Source organism: Homarus americanus, unplaced genomic scaffold, assembly GCF_018991925.1.
Source record: "Homarus americanus isolate GMGI-L3 unplaced genomic scaffold, GMGI_Hamer_2.0 scaffold48406, whole genome shotgun sequence".
NCBI lineage: Eukaryota > Metazoa > Arthropoda > Malacostraca > Decapoda > Nephropidae > Homarus > Homarus americanus.
Genome location: NW_024753828.1, coordinates 1,634,276 through 1,646,650, shown reverse-complemented (window position 1 = coordinate 1,646,650; position 12,375 = coordinate 1,634,276).

Sequence of the window (12,375 nt, the reverse complement as noted above, 5' to 3'; positions counted from 1 at the left end):
GGGTATCTGGATCATTAGGGCCGGATGCAGGACCCTCATCAGGAGCAGGGTTCACGTCAGGAGCAGTAGGTACCTGAGGATGAGAAGAGGGTACCCAGAAAAGTTGTGGGCGAGGTGGTGCTGTAAGCGGCAATAGTGGTGTGGGATGAATGGGTTCAGGGAGGTGGGAAGGCTGGCGTGGGGCAGTAGCCTTGAATGCAGAAACTGCCTGACGTAGTGTTTGTAGTAGGTCGTGACGGGCAGCAGGAGTGACGTGGTCAAGGTCAGAAGTAAGGCGTGTGATGTGCTGCTTGATAGTGTCGGAGGTTATGGCGTCTACCAATCTCTGTCGATGTCGCTTCGTCGTGTGGTTGCAGGGAGCCTCACAGCGTCTAGCATTAGCACCAAAACGTTGATGGTACCAACAAGAGGTAGATACACTGTGCTGGGGGCTGGGGGCGGCGTCTGAGGCAGGGCAGGGGTGTTGGGAACGGTAGGACACAGTGCGTGGGGCAGGAACAGGAGCAGCTGCAGGCTTGGAGGAGCAGAGCTGCTCTAGGGTGTCCAACCTGTGGTGTAGGGACAGTAGCAGGTCCTACATGTCTTGTGAGGTGTTGGTCGTCTGGGGAGCGCTGATCTAGTTGACGAGACCGGAGGAAAGTGAAAGTTTGGCCGCTGAGTTGTGCGTGGACGCATGGTACACAACAGTGTATTCGTGGAATACTCTGTCCGCCGTGGCTGCATAGGTCACCGAGGTAGTAGAATAGTCCAATACTGAGAGGACAAGACGAACTTCTGCAGGAAGCTTCTGAGTGTGAAGCTGGTGCAGGATAGTGTCAGGAAGCCTGTGTGTGTGGCGGAAGTTCAGTCTCCACATCTCGTCCCAGAGACGTGCAGGCGTGGAGTTGCCGAGAGAGAGACAGGATAGGTCTTGTAGGAGACTGGTGTCAGGCCGCTGGTATCGCCTCTTGAGAGCATCATGTAGAGCTGCGAATTTGTTGTCAGCTGGAGGGTTGGTGATGGTCTCTGAGACTTGCGTGGCGACTTCTGTGGGCAGGGAACAGACCAGGGCGACGTACTTTTGTTTGTCTGAATCTGTAGAGCCGATGAGAGCTGCCTCAGTGTGGATAAGCCAGTCTTCAATGTCGTGATTGAAGACTGGGAGAGTGATCCTTTTCTCCTCCATCCTATGTGAGTGCGTCACTCCAGGGTCACCATTTGTGGTGGTTTCGTGAAGTTGTCTCGCACTCAGGATGGGTTGGAGAAAGGAAACTCACAATTCGTTTTCGGTATATAAATAAATTGAATGTACAGTGCAGTTTGGTGCTGGAAAGTTGCTGCATGGTAGGAGCTTGCTGAGAGGAGGTGTTGGATGAGGAGCTTGTTGAGAGGTCTTGTTGGTGCGGGAGCGTGGAGTAGAGAGAGCTGGTTGGTGAGGAGCTTGCTCAGAGGAGGTGTTGCGTGTTGCGGGACTGTAGGTAGAAGGGCTGTCACATGATGATGATGATAATGAAGTAAAGTGGCAAATGACTTTGCACTGGGAAAGGAGAGGAGAGAGAAGTAAAGCATAGAAACGGGAAGAAAAGTGGGAGGGGTAGATAGCAGGTGGGCTGTCCACCTAGCGGAGACGAGTTGAAATGTTGGGGTGGTGGCCGCACGCAGCACACGCCCGCCCGCTCAAGGGAGGGAGGTGGAGGGGAGGGAGGGAAGCTAAGCTAGCTAGGTATTCATTATTGTAATGGGTGTTATTCTATGTTTGTTAGATGGTGGTGTTATTTGTTCACATATATGTGTAAAGTGGGTCTTGTTCTACTATGTCAGCGTGGAGGCTCTTGGGCCACCAGCTGTGTGTTTTAGTAGTTCCTTCTTCTTTTAACTGGGAGAATAATGGGTCCTCCATCTCTTCAAGTTTGCTCCATATTCTCTGTGCTTGGCTGTGTGTACGTATGTTCAGTGGTTCGATATTGTATAATTCGTGAAGTTCTTGTATTTTGGTGGTGTATGGTGGAAGTTGCTTTGATGCTGGATTTGCTGATCGTGTTGAGTGGTATTGGTGGATATTCTAGGTGAGGGCGGACAAGTGCTTTGTATAGATGTAGTTGAATTTTGGTGTCCATTTTGCTAAATCTTCGTAGTTTCGTGAGTTGTGATTGGGCAATCTGTTTGCGTTGTGTTACGTGTTTTGCTATGCCTGTTCTTGTTATTGTGAGTCCCAGAATTTTGCCTTCGTTGGAGTATTGTATAGGTACGTTGTTGACTGTGATTGGTGCTGGGTTTATTTTGGCAATGTGTATTATCATTAGTTTCTGTGTATTGGTTTGAATTTTCCACTTTTTTTCATGTTCGTTGATTTGCTCGATGGCGTGGGCTGTTTTCCGTGCCATCATCTGTTTGCCCTTGCCTGGATGTCGGATGATTTGGGTGACGTCATCAGCATAAGCTACGTATTCTCCGTGTGTAGGAGGTGGCATGTCCGCCGTATATATTGTGTAGAGTGTGGGCGAGAGGTTACTTCCCTGTGGTACTCCGCTGTATAACTTGATGCTTGGGCCTATGTGGTTACCAATGATAATTTTGGCCTCTCTATTGTCGAGGAAGTTACAAAGAAAGGAAGTAAAGTTGTTGGGAAGTTCTTGGGTGGAAATTTTGTATTTGAGCCCTAGGTGCCAGACCTTGTCGAATGCTTTTGCTACGTCCCTTAATACTACGTTACATTGCTCCCTGTTGTGCATTGCGTTTGCTATGTTTTCGTAAATTAGGGCTAAGGCTTTATGGGTTCCTCTATGTTTTCTAAATCCGTGCTGTCTGGGGTTGTACTTCTCTTCAAATTCGAGGTGTGTTCTCAGTCGGTGGTTAATTATTTTTTCTAGGACTTTTCCCGGTGTTTCTAGAAGAGAGATTGGTCTGTAATTTGATACTTGGATTGGAGATTTACCTTGTTTTGGTATAAGTCTGATGCTTGCTGTTTTAAATTTCCTTGGGAAGTAACCAGAGGCAAGTGTTGCATTAAAAATGTTTCTGAGTTGGAGTATCATGTTGATTGGTAGATGCTGGAGTATGGGTTTGTTTATTTTACTGATGCCCGGGGCCTTGTTCTTGAAACTGATTATTGTTTTGTGAATTTCCTCTGCGGTGATTGGTTTGATCAGTGGGGAAAAATCGTCAAGAGCGTTTATGTCTATGCTGGGACTTGGTTGCCAGATGTGGGTTGTGTGTGTCATGTGATTGGTTACTTGTTGCTCGGTGTTCATACAGAAGTTCAGGTTGTCTTCCTGGCTTATTTGAAAAATTTTGCTCCAATATTTCCTGAATTCAGGTTCTTGTTCTTTGGGTTCAGTTAATTTGATTTGTTTGCTGTTTAAAATGTAGTTTGATTCGTTGCTGGAGATTCCCATTAGGTGTTTAATTTTTAGCCAGAATTCTTTCGGGTTGTGGTAAATTGCTTCTGTGTCTGTTATTAATTTCTCCCAGTTATTCACGTATGCTTCTTTGGACATGTTTCTTAGTTGTTCGTGTATGGTGTAATATTGTATTCTGTATTCTGGCGTCCATCCTTGTTCTATGATTAATTTGAATAAATTACTGAATTGTGTCTGTAGAATTCTTGATTGATGTGAGTATTGGGGGTGTGGTAATGTACGGTGGGTGAGTGGTCGTGGGTATGTGGTGTTCCATTGCTTGGATCACGTTTTCGTACCATATCTCCAGTGTGCTGTCTATTTGGGAGGTGTGTTTGTTGTTTAGTTGGGTTATTTAGTGGTTGCTTAACTCCTTTTGGAATTCCTCCCAGTTGGATCGGCTGTAGCTGTATCTCATCCTGGCAGGGATCTGTATTGGCGACGTGGAGAGTGTGGCTACGATAGGGAGATGGTCACTGGTGGTTATTGGGCCGGGTTCCATTTGCAGGTTAAGATGGTGATGCTGGTTTGTTAGTACTATGTCTGGATGTCCGATTTGACCTGCTCTGATGTATGTGGGGAATTCCGGGCCAAGGTGTATTGAGTTGCCGTGACTCAGTAATGTGTTTAAAATCTAGCCCACGGCGTTGTTATCCTGGTGCCCCAAGACGCGATGTCGTGCATTTAAATCACCCAAGAAATATGATGGTATGTTTCTTCTCAGGAGTTTGAGCATGTCTGCTAGTGGGAATATGGGTCTTCTCGGAGGGAGGTAACAGGTGCCGATTATAATAGGTCATGTTGGGCAGTTAATTTCGATCGCCAGAAAGTTTTCTTGAAATGAGTCGTGTATCTTGTGTTGTATGTTTCGTTTGATGGCTATGGCAATTCCATCATGTTGTGTGTCTTGATTGTTTTTTTGGTAGACTGTGTAGTTAAATAGTTTTATTTTTTCTGAGTTTTTCTTACCATGCGAATTTATGAGGATAATATCTGGGTCTATGTTACGGTATGTGTTATATAATTCGCTTGCTCTCTGTGGGATCCATACTAAGACATTATGTTGGATTATTTTAAGCTTATTTATTATGAAGGCTGGTGCCTGGAGCTGGTTTGCGCCATTTTTACTGACCGGTGCTCCCCTGACACCCCCCTGTCCAGGCCCAGGCGGATCTTTTTATATGTTGTCTGATCAACTCTCTCTATTCTGTTGTGTCTTGTAAGTATTCTTCCTTTCTTGATTAGTGTTTCAATATGTGTGTCATTTAGGTCTTTGTCTGAGTATGTGTATTTAATCTTGCCTTGCCTTATTTCTGCCAATAGTCTTTCTGTTGAGACTCTGGGGGGAGCTGTAGTGGAGTAAAATCGAATACCAGTTTCATGCCCTAGGTCTTTGTTCTCCGTGGTCTCTCTGGGAGCAGGTGGTGCCATAGTTCCTGCTTGATTCTTTTTTGGGGTGTTGACTCTGGCGGCTTGTTCTGTTATTGTGGTGGTTTCATCTTCGCTTGCGTCTTCCATCGATTCTTCCTCGCTTGCTGGCTCGGGTTGTATGTCTGAGGTAGTCTGTTCTTGAGTTGATGGTTCGTGAGTTGGTGGTACTTGAGTTGCAATGCTCTCTGATTTGTAAATTAAGTTGAAAATTTCAGTAGAAGGCACATCGTTTGGGAATTCCATGTCTGGCAGGTTGTTGGCAGCGAACATGTCCCTTGCTGCCTTGGCAAAAGCTCCAGGTCTGGCTATATTCATGATATGGGCGTGGATTATGGAGGTCATTATTTTTACGGAAAGATTATTTCCAAGCTGAAGCAAAATAGGTTGCTTTGTGGGGGGTGGTGTGGCGACTTTTTCGAGGATCTTTGTCGTTTCTCTGGTTAATTTTGTCACAACTGATTATGTCTTGTTTTGCTGTTCCTGTGTCTTCTCCCTCTCCTTCTCCTTCTATTGGTTGACTATTGCTTTTCGTATGGGGCAGCGAGTAGCCAGTGTTCTATGATCTCCTTCGCAGTTTAGGCATTTGGGGGTATCTTTGTTTTTGCACTCTCTAAAGGTGTGCCCCTTATCCCCGGCAAATGAAATTCAACACCAGCAAGTGCAGCGTACTTAATATTGGAAGAACAAATACTTATAATGTATACAGCCTGAACAACATCAACCTAGAGAAGTCGACTTGTGAAAGAGACCTAGGGGTACTTGTAAGCCCGGACCTACGGCCTAGAAAACAGTGCGTTAATGTTCGAAATAAGGCAAACAGAGTATTGGGTTTTATATCTAGAAGTGTAAGTAACAAGAGTGCAGAGGTCTTATTGCAACTATATCTTGCGCTAGTTAGGCCGCACCTCGATTATGCGGTTCAGTTCTGGTGCCCCTATTATAGAATGGATATAAATTCACTAGAGTCGGTGCAGCGAAGAATGACAAAAATGATTCAGGGACTTAGAAACCTTCCATATCAGGATAGGTTAAAGAAACTTAACTTGCATTCCCTAGAAAGACGAAGAGTGCGGGGAGATATGATAGAAGTATTTAAGTGGGTGAAAGGAATCAATAAAGGGGATATAGATAAAGTTCTTATAATATCCGAGCAGGATAGGACTCGGAGCAACGGATTCAAGTTGGATAAGTTTAGGTTTAGGAGGGAGATAGGAAGAAACTGGTTCACAAATAGGGTGGTGGACGAGTGGAACAAGCTTAGCAACTTTGTAGTAAGTGCGGGAACTCTGGAAAGTTTCAAAAGGAGGCTAGACAGATTCATGGATGATAGAGAGTGGTAGTAACTCTCGACAGGAGCTGCCATGCACAGGCCAACCGGCCTATTGCAGACTCCTTATTTTCTTATGTTCTTATGTTCTTATGTTCACCAACAAAGAACGGCGTATCAACATTGATCATTGCTTGGGGATAACTGAACACCATACCATTAACCATTTTCAATTGAACCAATTTTCCAGTGAACTGTGACTCCTTCAAGATAATCCTTAACCAAAACAGTGGTGCAACATTGGTCTCTAAGTACACTCACTTTATGTCCTTCTCACACGTCCCACTGAAACAGTCAGTTTACTCTTAGTTGCCAGTGCAGCCTTTTCTACGTCACTCCATTTGTTATAACCATCTCTTTTCTTAGCACCAAACGTGTTGTAAGGGCTGTAACGAGCAGGATGGTTGTCCGCCGCTCGTTTGCTTGTTCCCTGCCCCACTAGAGGGGTAAACGGAGGTGAGAAGGTCCCTGCTGCCTCGTCGCACCACAGCTGCACTTCCCCAGCTGTTCGATTCCAACTCTGGTTGTGTACTCATTTGAGGTTCCTGGGGCTCGTGGGCTGATTCCCCAGTCCTTCACTATTCTACTGTCAACTCTGGTCACCTACTCCAGCTACTACCGCGGCTGCCACGTGATCGCCACTTCCTCCACGCCCTATCCACCGTCCGGGCCACAAATTTCACAATAATACATAATATCCATGTAAGTTCTGTTACTCCTAAGTGGCAGGGTTGACGTAAACACTTGTTCTGGGCTTAATTTATTTCTAAAGTAGTTATTTACACAGGTACTGTACTTAGTTTTGGGAGAGAATGTAATGTGAATTCTCTCCAGATAAGTGTCTTGAGTGCACTTATATATAAGAACACTAAAGTGGGGTGTTCACGCAGTTACCAGTGTTGGTCAAGTCTTGTCTTGAACCTTCTCCTAATAGTAAGTATGTTTTCCAACACCTACACCACCCTTATCTTACTTAGTTCTCTTGTTCTTTTTCTTACTCTTACTCAGTTCCGTCACATATTCTTTTGGTAGCATGGACAGTATTTTGGTAGCATGGTCATTCTTTTGGTAGCATGGTCGAGGGTCTAGGCACATGGGTATGGTAATTCTGGTATCAAGTCACTTGGACGGAAATAAAGATAAAATACTGTGGGAGAAACGAATACACCTAAAATACTCTAAGAACAAGTTTATTATTATGAAATCAAAGGGAAAAAAGATATTAGTCACATATAACTACCAGGCTCAACTCCTGGATTTATTGCAGACTCAGTACTTTCTTCTTTACTTATTTTCTTCATTACTTATTTTCTTATTTCTTTACTCAACAGTAATTACTCAGATCTTACACTCTTGCTGCACACAACGTTACTGGTGTTACATTACATACATAGCAGGACCAGTTCCTTGGCCCTACTCACAATACATAGTACATGGCACTCCTTGTACATTACTGTACTTCTCACACCTACTGGTGGTACGTGGCATTACAGTACAGTTACAAGACTTTACTCAACATACTCGTTAATACTGAAACCAGCAGATACATGGGTCCACTACCCAACATGGGATAATTATTTCCAACTAATTATCCCCAACATATATATATATATATATATATATATTTCCAGGGAGGATCCCAGAGTAGAACACTGGGGCTCCAAGACCGTTGTTGTGGTCGGTGGTAGCCAGACACATGGCGAGTCTGGGGTCTGGCACCAAGAGGCAGTGGAGCATATTAATCAGGCAGCATCGGCGCCATCGTTTCATATATTGTTCCCTGCTGAGTATCTACTACATCCCGGGCAGTTGTTGAGTGATCCAAGAGTCACAATTGGATCTGGAGAAACGGGAGAGCATGGTGTCAGGGGGACGGACTGGGAAGCATGAACAACACAAACAAATCTCTTGTCTAGAAACGACAGACATATTTATTTTTTTATTTTTTTTATCCTCTTCGCCACTGATCGGCTTGTTAGCCGCTTGGGCGATCGGTCACGTCTCTTTTCCTTTATATTCTTCACCAAAAGGTCGGCTCGCTAGCAGCCCGGGCGATCGGTCACGTCTCTGTCACGCACTGTTGGCAAATACTGGGCATGCACCGGCTCCTGAATGTACCTGAACCCGCTCCAGTGTTGGTCAAGTCTTCTCTTGAAAGAGCTCACACTCGGTGCCGTCACAACACTCTCTGGTAGATTGTTCCAAGAGTTTACAACCCTCACTCCGAAAAAGTTTGCCCTCACGGTTTTCTGGACTTGCGGCTTCTTCAATCTTGAGCTGTGACCCCTTGTGGGGCGAGCGTCCGCCAGCTCCAAGTAAGGACACTCAACTGAGTAGTGCCCCCTGAGATGCTTATAAACCTCAACTAGGTCCCCCCTTGCCCGTCTGTAGTATAAGCTAGGCAAGTTCAGGCGCTCCAATCTCTCAGGGTAGCTGAGGTGCCAAAGTGCAGGCACCAGTTTGGTGGCCCTCCTTTGAACATTTTCAACCAACTGACAGTCCCTAGCATATCTCGGGGACCAGATGGGGTGACAGTACTCCAGATGGGGAAGCACTTCACTCCTGAAGATCGTCACGAGGGACGGACCGTCTAGATATCTGAACGACCTTCTTATAAGACCCAATAATTTATTTGCCTGATTTACCTTCTTCTCACAATGGCCCGAGAACTTCAGCTCATTGTCAACATACACACCTAGGTCCTTCTCACACACAGTCTCAACTAGTACATTTTCTTCATCCCGTTGGGACATATGGTACGCCTCCTTACCGTTGGTACGCCCCAGGTGCATCCTCTTACACTTCGTGACATTGAATCTCAGCAGCCATTCCTTCGACCATTCCTGGAGCCCACAGAGGTCCTTCTGCAGCTCTTCACAGTCCGCTTGGTTCTTAATTTCCCGAAATAACTTGGCGTCATCGGCAAACATTTGTATGGAGGAGTGTACAACGTCAGGCATATCATTTATGAAACAAACAAACAACAGCGGGCCCAATACACTACCCTGCGGTACCCCACTTGTTACAGGTACAGATGACGATTTCGTGCCATTAATCACCACACATTGCTTGCGGTCATGTAGAAAGTCTTCTATCCACGCTAGGACATTTCCCCGAATTCCGTACCCTTCCAGTTTGATTTTCAGCCTTTCGTGGGGTACACTGTCGAAAGACTTGGCAAAATCTAGGTAAATGTTGTCGATATTACCACCCCGTTCTAGAATATGGGTCCAAATATCCAATACCTTGAGCAATTGTGTCAAGCAAGAGCGCCCCGGCATAAAATCGTGTTGGCAATCTTTTACAAGGTTGTTTCGTAGTAGATGTTCCATCGCTGCATCTCTGATAATACTCTCAAGTACTTTACATATTATGCTGGTCAGGCTCACCGGTCTATAGTTGTTCGTGGGTGAATGACAATTCAACTGTTGAAGCTTGAACACTGATGAACACTGATATTCACTACAATCGACTGAATCAAACTGAATGGCTACACATAAACATACCTGGAGAAACGGGAGAGCATGGCGTCATGGGACTCTCGCTCTGCCTCATCCCTTGAGTTGCCAGTGATCGCTACTCACGCAATGACAGTAATTACAAACAACTCTAACTGTTACTCATTCAAGGATGACCCTCAGTTGACAAAGGTCTGGCGAATTACTTGAGTTGATTTACACAGATAAATTCAAGATTGAGCTTCCCAGGAGAAAGTGGAATAACAACTGACCGACAACTGTCATCTTCACAAAGGCGGGACAAGTGTAAGCGTCTATGGGGAAAACACGTCTTCTGCTCAGGGGTTGCTAATCCACTCATGTTTTCCGGTCGTGGAGTTTAATAAGAATCATTAGTTAAAACAGACTAGCAGTCAACGTGACCATGACAATAGATGAAGATTATTCTTTATTGGCAATAGAGGATCCTCAGGTACTGTCACGGTGTAAGTCGTCATATCTACACCTACACGTATGTCCAGCCTACATGTTCGCGTTTATTCCTGCTGCAGAGGGAATATGTGAATTGGCAGTCACCTTGAACATTAGATTTTCTGATATTCATATGTGAAAAAGAGGTGACTTCAGCCTCGGTCAACAATTACTGGCATCTCTAGGGCCGACGTCAATGATATCTCATTCTCAATACCGATTCTACCCTGACTTATATTGACAATTACGCTAACAGTAAAAACAATTGAAGCTTTCAACATCAGTCACAACGGATCTTGAACGTTCATCTGCAATCGGACATCTCTAAGTTAACGCAAAGCAATGGTGTTCTCTTACCAATTCAAATGCATGAACACCCTGTGCAGAATTTAGGAATACCTGAGTCTCTCCGGTAATGTGACATAGAAAACGAAGGACTCAGATTTCCTGAAGTGGTAAGAGAACGAATGGTTCAACTGGGTCACTCAGAAGCTTTACAGGTTTTGTGGGCGTGGAGCGTATTATGAATTATTAGGTTTTAACAGACCAGCCATGTCATTATGAACACGACAAGAAGACTGACATATTCTTTTCAGGAGATTAATTACTTTCTAAAATATACAATTGACAATAATTTCGATACAAACATCAGAATCTCTGATGATTGGGAATCAAAATGATCGAACTTCAGTATTAGTTGGCAACTTATATATGATAAAAAAAATTACAGGAGGTATTAACAAATATCAGAGTCTCTAATGCACATGCTTAAGAGAAAACGGAGGCCTCAGGCATCCTAAAATGGGGAGAGTACGCGTGCTTCAGATGGGTGACTCAACAATAAAGGCATAGCTACATGTTTTATGGGGTATTGAGTGTAATATGAATCGTCTGATTTTACGTTAACTAACATGTACGACCGTGGTCATTACAGGGTAATTGCTTACAACACCAAATCCAACTATTATCCTTTACCTCCACTTGAACAACAATGCATGAAATCGAATGTCGCAAGCAAGTTCAAACAGTATTAATTATTAAGGGTTATTTCCATTTGAAAACGGCGCCATGAAACTTAATATTTGCCCAATATACTTTTTACTTTTACTTTTATCATATTCACCACTGATAGGCTCGTTAATGGCTTGGTCGATTTGGTCACATCTCTGTTACGCACTGTTGGCAAGTACTGGGCACGCACTGGTTCCTGAATGTATTTGAACCTGCTCCAGTGCTTATCGAGTCTGACCTTGAAAAAGCTCACACTCGGTGCCGTCACAACACTCTCTGGCAGATATTGTCTTACCGTCTGGTGTCTTTCGGGAAGAAATGAACTTTCAAAGCTCGATTATTACTTTTTTCCGCACACAACACAACTATGACCGTGTATCCGAGGCTCCATCTTTGCTTCTACTTTTATTTATTTATTTTTTTAAATGTGACCTCCAGCCTCCCCCAATAGCCACACCTTTGCCGCCATTTTATAACCTTAATATTAAATATCCTAATACATAAGTAGCTATCCTAGCTGTGTTGAATTAGTTGAGCCGCAGATCTATGCGGCATTCAGTGGCTGTAGCCTCATAGTCAATATCTGCAACTGTTGTCGGCTTTGGGGTCGAAGCTCTCGTTCCCCTGAGGCAGAGCAAAGCCGACCGAAGGAGAGAGAAGGACAGTCGACATCTCAACCAGGCTGTAACATAACTTCTGGGCTGCTGCTTCTGTTCGGAGATCACCTCCGAGAGTCTGGCATAGAAGCATCTTGCACTTGGTCCCATCCCACCAGAGGTTGTGAACACTAGAGGAGTGAAGCTGCCTTGATCCACGTTCTGAATTCTCTCCTCACATGCCCTTATCTTGTCGTTCTCGTTTCTCCTGTGTGCAGCATCGAGAGCTAAGTTACGGTGACATCCGGCCATGGGATAAAAAATCCTGACATCGAAGAAGGCTCGCTGTCCCCGCGTCCAGAATCCTCGAGCACTGACGTCAACACGAGCTTCGTTGGATGTGTTTGAAGTCCTATGTTGGAAAATCTCACCGTCCAATGGAAGGAGGGTCGGTTCTACCCTGACATCACGGCAGATTTCCTTCAACATATGTGCTGTGAGATCCCTTACTTCGTCATGCCTCATGCATATGAAGCCCCCTTTCTTGCACACCATGGCGTGATCGGCGTCATAGGAAGAGCCACATACGCATTGGGAGGTGTTACGACCGTGTCGTATTTTTCTATTTTTTTTATATAACATGCTTCCATGTTGTTCCATATTATTCCTGTAATGATGTGTTATATTAATATTATATAATCTAG